This window comes from Phyllostomus discolor, chromosome 9 (assembly GCF_004126475.2).
Source record: "Phyllostomus discolor isolate MPI-MPIP mPhyDis1 chromosome 9, mPhyDis1.pri.v3, whole genome shotgun sequence".
In the NCBI taxonomy this organism is placed as follows: Eukaryota; Metazoa; Chordata; class Mammalia; order Chiroptera; family Phyllostomidae; genus Phyllostomus; species Phyllostomus discolor.
This window is the reverse complement of record NC_040911.2, coordinates 9,396,792-9,404,523: the sequence shown is the minus strand read 5'-3', so window position 1 is coordinate 9,404,523 and position 7,732 is coordinate 9,396,792. Positions and strand designations below refer to the sequence as shown.

Genomic DNA, 7,732 nt, shown 5'->3' with positions numbered 1-7,732 from the left:
AGTCAATAATACTTTGAAAGATCCCATCACACTGTTCTTTGTGGAGCTGTTTCAATGGCAGAAAAGGGACTTCTTTAAAACACACGCACCTTCGCACACTCAGCCCCTCCTGGGTTATCCTCTCCTGGTGATGGCATCTGTTTGCCCGGACTGTCTGGGCTTCACTCTAGCAGGCAAGCTGTGTTTAACCAATGAAAACAGTGGGGTCCCCAGGACAACTCCAAAGAGCAGGAGCTTCTGCAGAAGCCTGAGCCAGGGTGACAAGGGCCAGCTGATCCTCGCCTCGTGCAACATCGGAGGTCGAAGCTGTCTTTGCCACTAACTGCTTTGCGTCTCTGGTCCATCTTCCGTTACTTCCTCACACCCTTTAATATCAGAGGGCAGCCCTTCCTGCTCCGGAAACAGTTCTTAGAAGCACTTCATTGTTCGCATTATCTCTTTCAGCATCATTCAGTCTGTTTGGTTTCCTCTCCAGTCAAGCAAATCAAATGGGTTTGCTGTTGCTGGGCTTCTTTTCCTTCTCCACCGAGGCATCCCGTATGTAAGTTCTTCCTTTGTTCTTTGACATCTGTTATTCATGCTCTGACCCCTTTGTTACTTTCCTATACAAATAAATGTCTCATCCTCTGTTTGGAAAGCATTCTCTCTCTTATTCCCCGCCCCCAAAGTACCAATAAGCATAGACTTTACTAGTATGTGAAGAATCCATAGTATATACTTCATTGGTGTTCTAGGAAATTCCAGTATAGACAACAAATGGAAAGGATTTTACTATCAATAAGCCAGTGAAACTTAGTCGTCTCATTCTTCCAGCTTAGGTGATATTTGTCCTGCATGTGGTCTCTTTACCTGGAGAACGGATGGGGTAATATGAGCGAAATCATACATAATTGTACACAGAAGTCCAAGAATGTCTTGACATTTTCTAGATTTTACATATAAGAGACAATTCCCTATTTGTATGATATATACTTGTAATTTTAACACAGAAATAAATGATCAACACTGTTTAAAATACAATTTTTGAATGCACTGTCATGACTGGTATTTATGCCTGAACCACTGTGAGACTCGGACCATCATTAAAAAAGACCTTCCAGCCTTCCTTTACACTGAATCTGGGCTCCTGCCGGTCTTTCACAAGTTCTGCTTCGAGATCAGATGGTGCTGCTGTGTTAACGTCACAGATTCCTGTCAAAAAATCCCAAGCCGGTCTCCATGTTCATGGCCACCAATAAAACAGCCAGGTATGTCCCCGGCGGACAGAAGGGTGTAACACTCATACTCAACCCCTACGTGTCCAGCATCTGAGCGCGATCAGTCGAAGTGACATTCTGGCGAGGTCATCCCAGGAGAAGCGGGCTCTGTCCCTTTTCCACAGCATGTCCCAGCCCCTGGCTCCCTGGGACGAGGCACGAAGAGTCTTAGCATCAGCAGCTAAGCGACTATGGAAAAATTTCAGGGTAGCTGCGGTCTCTTTTATATAATACAGCATCCAAATCATAGGAATGAAGTCTTAGTTCTGAAGTTCTTTTTTCTCCGTTATTCCATTTTGATATTCGGGTGATGTCTCCTCATGCCAAGCAGACTCAACGTTCTTGAGATTTGATGACTTGGCTAGAAACGCTTTGTATTTGCAGTGTCCTCAGCACTTGGTTCAACAACCTCATTGCTGGTATGAGTTCCCGGGTATTGAGCCTTCACTTTGGAGGGAATTTGAAGATCAATTTCACCTGCACCTCCGCCAGCGCTTAGAATCCTAATTTCTGATTTTTCGTCTGCAGTCCTTGTTATTACGCCTGCCTGGCAGCTTCCTGTCCGTGAATCCCTGCATGCACTGGCGTTTCGTGGAATTGTCGAGGAACCTCCGAAAAGAGTCAACATACCTGCTGTGACCAGAAAACAGGCTCTTCATGGAGATGCCATGTTCGGTTTTCTGAAGAAGCCAGAGTGTGAGGGAAGGTTTTGCCCTCTTGCTTCATTAAGGCTTGTTGCTCCCTTCCACAATCTTCTTACATGTTTTGTCTTATATCTGTCATTTCAACATATTCTTTTTTTTATTTTTAAAGATTTTATTTATTTATTTTTAGAGAGGGAAGGGAGGGAGAAAGAGAGAGAGAGAGAAATATCAATGTGCGGTTGCTGGGGGTCGTGGCCTGCAACCCAGGCATGTGCCCTGACTGGGAATCGAACCTGCGACACTTTGGTTCGCAGCCCGCGCTCAATCCACTGAGCTATGCCAGCCAGGCATTTCAACATATTCTAAGGTGAACTTACTTCTCCACCACAGATCTTAACTAAATTTTCTATAGTCTACAAATTAATTTGACTATAACCTAAAAATTAAGACAAAAAATCACCATTTATTCAGATGTTAGGAAATTTTTTTTTAATGACTTACTATCTCTGTCTAGTAGGTACTATATTAGGCATTTGGGATGACACGCTCAGTTTCAACATTTACTGTGGAGCTAAGTGTACAAAGAAACAACTGCATCTGATGAGGCGCGTGCCACCTGGACGGGGGTCCGAGAGGTCCCCGTCAGCAGGAAGTCATCAGAGGTCCCAACAGGAGAGGAAGTGGGATGCGGAAGGAGGGGCAGAAGTCTGCTGGTCAGCAAGCCAGGGAGCCAGTGGGACGGTGGACGGAACAGGTGTTCCAAGCTGGAAAAAACATCGCGTCCAAAGTCAAAGAAGAGCAGGGAAAATGACGCGGTTAGGAAACTACATGTGCTACCTGCCTTCACAAAAGTAAAGACAATTAATTATTCAGCCAGCCTGTTAGCAACAACAGCCCACATTTGCAGAAAACTCGGCAGTTTCCGTTATGTCATTTCACCCTCACAACTTTGTGGTGATCACGGGCATGATTCCCACCTTTGTAAAGTTTATCCAACCTCAGGCAATTCATAAGTGGTGGCGTCAGGACTGAACTGAACTGATTCTGATGACGTCGTCCACCCTCGTTCCGCTACGCCGGCATCTCTTCCGATTTCACGCCGCAGTGGTCAGAAAGTCAGCGTGCCGTTTTAGATGGAAGAGGAACTCGATCAGATCTGCCTTTTGCAGAAAAGCGATTTGAGGAAAGATGAATTCTAAGTAGGGAGTGCTTTAAGAAGACTATGTTAATGTTTTAATAACCTAGGAAAGAGGTGGTGAGGACCTTAGTTAGGGCAGGCAGTTAGTTGTAAGGGCAGACAGAAGGGGTATAGGTTCAAGAAACGATGAGGAATTAGAATGGACAGACCATGACGACTGGCCGGGCACTGGGGGTGACTGAGAGGAAAGCGTTTCGGGAGAGTCTCTTGGGGTCCTGGCTTGCGCAACTCGGTGGGCAACTGTGTCATCCTCAGAAACCGAGAAAAGCAGGGGGATATGGGTGATGAGTTTCATTTCTTCAGCCACATGGGCTACGGAACAGGCTACAGTGTCCAGCAGGCAGTGAATCGGGTAGGGGCTCGAGACCAAGGTCAGAGCCAGAGACAAATTACTTAGGAGTCAGTCTACATTTGCAGCCGTGGGCATGTAGGCTCTTGACCAGGGAGAATACAAAGTGTGGGGAAAAAAAGACGCATAAGGACAGAGCAAAGGGGTAAGCTATTAAAGGAGACTAAGGGGGCCACCAACGAAGTACGGGAAAGAAGAGGAACACGGAGTCCGAGACAGAGAAAGAGGGAATGGGGGCAGGAGCGTGGATGGTGACAGCCAGAATGGTCCCCAATGACGGCCCCCTGTGTAGCTCTGTCCCTGCAGTGGGGGCCCAAGTTGGCAGCTTACCTGTAATAAAAAGAATACGGCAAAAGCGAGGGAGGATAGGTTATACAAAGACTGTTGCTTCCATCCGGAGCACTCTCTTGAATCGCTTGTTCCCGTGGTAGCTAGCTGCTCTGTCATGAGGCCATCTTGGGGACAGAGAAGCCAGCTGCCACCTTAGGCAGCACCATGGAGAAACCCCCGGTCATGCCGTGAGGCCCCCCAGCAGCCAGTGGCATGCGCCTGGAAACCAACACTCCCCCAGGGGAGCTGTGAGAGGACAGAACACCCCAACAGTTTAGCGGTCACCTCAGCAGAGACTCTGAACCGGAAGCACCCAGCTAAGCTGGTTCCGGCTCCCTGGTACACAAAAACTGACATACTAAATATTTGCTGTTTCAAGACACTAGATTTGGGATAATCTGGGGTGCAGCTATCGATAACTAATGCAATCACCTGCAAATGCAGCCAAGAATGAGACAGACAGGACCGAAAGGCCCCCTGCCTACTTTGCAGTCACACTTTATGTTTTTGTTATACATACATCCGTCAGTTTTATCCGAGGGCTCGTTCATCACTTTGGTGATGTATTCTGGCCCGTGACTGGCGCACAGCTGCTTGCAGAGACGCAGGGCAGTGCGATGGGGCGGAGTGTAGGCTCCAGGATCAGGACGCCTGGCCCCCCATCTCCCTGCCTCCCTCTTCCTTCCCGGGCGGCTTCGGCACCCTTCTCTTAGGAAGGAGGGCGGTCGGGAAGAATATGCAGATGGTCAGTGCTGGGGCCTCCCTGAAGACCGTTCCCAGTGCAGTGCAGGCGCGCAGTCAACCATTATTATTGGGCAGGGGTGCATGTGCAGAGAGAAAGAGAAAGAGGAGAGAGAGATACTTCCATCTATTTTCCCACACTGACAAAACCTTCACCTCTCTCTGTCACTCTTTATTTTCCATTCCATCACTTTTCCCCCCTGAGATACAATTCTTTATTCAGTATGTCTACAAAATGAATCTTTTTGCTCCTTGGTTGGAGTTCACTACCCTGTGGCCTCCATCCCAGATTTTCCGTCATGTACCTTTAGAGCAGTCACGCACGGACCTAAACCCAGCCCCCAGCCCGGCCGGCCCATCCTGTTCAGAACCCTGACCCTGCTGACAAGTGTTACCAGACCACCCATCCTTGTGATACAAGAATGCCCATGTGGAACCCCGCCCTCCTCCCACCCCTTTGCCTGGTGTTGCCCCCAAGGGCTGCCCCCAGCAGCTGGCTCCATGGCGTCCTGCCTTCCAGAGTCACTTGCCTTACGGAGTGCGTAAGGACAAAGCTGACTTTTCTTCGGCCCCAAACCTTCCTCCCTCTTCTCCTGTTTACTCCACTGTGTACCCTACCGCTGTCGTCCTTTGTTCTAACCTCCGGGTATCAGGGCCCCGCGTCCTTCGGATGAGTCAGTTTCAGTGCTGTGGGTCTCTCTGGCTCACCACGGCTGGCGGCCCTCCCTGCCTCCGTTCCCCTGAGGGCCTGTCCTTTCCGAGGCCCTGGTTCTCAGTTGTTCAGCAGGAGCGCCTTCCTGCACTGCCGTGGTCAGCTCGCTGGCTCATCGCTACTGCGGTGTGCGTGGCCTTTCACTGACTCACTCTCTGCCCTGCCCATCAACCAACCCTGTATTCCCGCCCCCCCCCCCCCGCATTTTCTGTGGCCCCTCACACCATCCCACCTTCCACCTCTGGAGGGCGGCCTTGCACCAGCACGGGCAGCGGGCACCCACTGCGGCTCCCGTCCCAGATGCCCTCCCGAGCTGCAGGCTGTGCCCTTCTCCCTTGCCAAGGCGCTGCGCTCTCCACGGAACGAGGTCGGAGCTGTGCCCTTGTCCTCCACACCTGAAAGACTTCCGCTAACAGCCTATTTACCGGAATAATTTCTTAAACGGCACCTATAAGCCATTTGTCTTTGCACTCTGGTAAAATTAGTCACCCTCCCTCTCTACGTCTCTCTGTCCTCGTCTATGGGGATGATAATAGCAGCCGCCTTAAATGGTGGCTGTGCAATTTAAATGATACGATGTATGCAGATGCCCGGTGCTGTCCCTGGCCCACAGGACACAAGCAGTGAGCGCCAGTTGTGACGGCTGGCGTCATCGCCGACGTCATCAGCTGTGCCGTGCACACACCGCGCCCTTCCATCTTCCTCAGGTGAAACATTCCTGGGAGGGCTGTAACTCCAGCCCAAGGGCACGCTTCTGTGTCCTCAGTATTCCAAATATGTCTTTTTCTTTCCCCAAAATCACCATCCCCAAAGCAGGCCCAATTGCTCCATCCCTCTGTTTTATTTCCAGAAACAATGGTGAGACTTTGTAGTCTTAAACATGCTAAGGAAAACGTCAACACATTTCTTTTGAGACTCTTGTACCCTTTACCCCTATAAAAATCACCCAAATAAGCCCACTTTCTCTCTCGATCTAAAGCTCACATCACACTTCTTACTGGGAAGAATCTGGTTCAGTAAAAAAATATTCCCCTTGGGTAAACCCATATTGAACCGATACCCAGGGTGCCCAGCACATACTGTCTTGTTGTACAGCTGTCCTCGTCCCTTGTAAAAAACAACAACAACAACAACAACAACCTGGCAACAACAGATGCGTTTTTGCTGGCATGTTTACGGCGCCCTTGCCCTCCTTCACGGCTTTCTGGGTGGCCCTTACTTCCCCATGCATTCTCATCCCGCCTACCTGTAAACCGCATGGAAGGCAAAACAGCCCAAGAAGCGGCCACTGAGGAGGATCACCGTCACTCCCTCCCTCTCCCTCCTCCTCCTCCTAACCCTCACCCTCTTCTCCCTCACCCAGCCCTGCCACAGCGTGCTGTCTCTTCCTGTCCTCCAAGGTTAGAGGTCATAAGGGAGGGACCTCTAACCAGGCTAAAAAGTCATATATCCGAAATTCTCTGCTCCACAGCAGGGCGCCCATGCAGACTGCTCACCCCAAGGGGTTTCAAGAACCTGACCCACCCTTAGCTGTAACGGCCTCTGTCTGCTTCCGAGGTCACTTCTGGAGCTGAAGGAACGCCTACACCCTCTTGCTGGTTCCCCTCTCACAGCTGACTGCCCTGGGGGAGGTCTGACCAGCTGTCAGACGGAGATGAGGAAATACAGGCAGAGGAAATAAGGACTGGCTCACAGTCCATCTGATGAGTGGGCACACGGAGCAATTCACAACCCCATCCACCACTTTTCCTGCAACATCCCCTGGGCGAGGCGGCTCGGGGCACACCGCCCTCGCGTGGGACGCACCTCAGTGCCCATTCTGCCGTCCCTCCCCCTCACGCCCCACCCACAGGGACAAAGCTTGTCCCTCACCCCCCACAAGGGTGACCGTCAGACTGATTAGTTCTGTAAATTTGATTTGGGTCGCAAATCCGCGTGAACAGGGGAAACATGCATGAGGAGAGAGAGGGAAACTGGGTGAGGCTTTGGGTGAGCACCTTTGACTCTCTGCACCCCAGTTTTCTCAGTGATAAAATGAGGGGGCGCTGGACTCAGCCATCTCCCAGGTCCCTTCTACTCAAATATTCTGTGATTTTACTATTCTAACAATGGTACAAACGACAGTGACCAAAGTGTCTCATTCTTCTTTCTTGACAAAGATGATATTAAAAAGCATAGAAACACATGCCCTTCTGTTAATAATATTGGCTAAACTTTCTTCCAAATTCTACACAATTCTTAATCTTATTTTTTTCATCAGCATTTATCTCCTCTACACCCTCTTCTACCTCCGTCCACACCCCCCTTCCCTGCAATCACCACACTGTTCTTCGTGTCCACGAGTTCTTTCTCTCTCTTTTTTTCTTTTTTGCTCATTTGTTCTACTCCCCAGCCCTCCCTCCTGGAGAGCTGTCAGCCTGCTCTCCAGCTATTAGTCCTCCTCTATTTTGCCGGTTAGTTCTGTTTTGCCGTGGTACATTTACACAATGGAATACTACATGG

The 7,732-nt window shown here is 49.9% G+C and overlaps 1 pseudogene; it reads right to left on the bottom strand.

Moving 5' to 3' along the window:
- Nucleotides 1–1,048: 1,048 nt before the first annotated feature.
- LOC114505956 lies at nt 1,049–1,915 on the bottom strand (annotated as a pseudogene).
- Between the last annotated feature and the right edge of the window lie 5,817 nt (nt 1,916–7,732).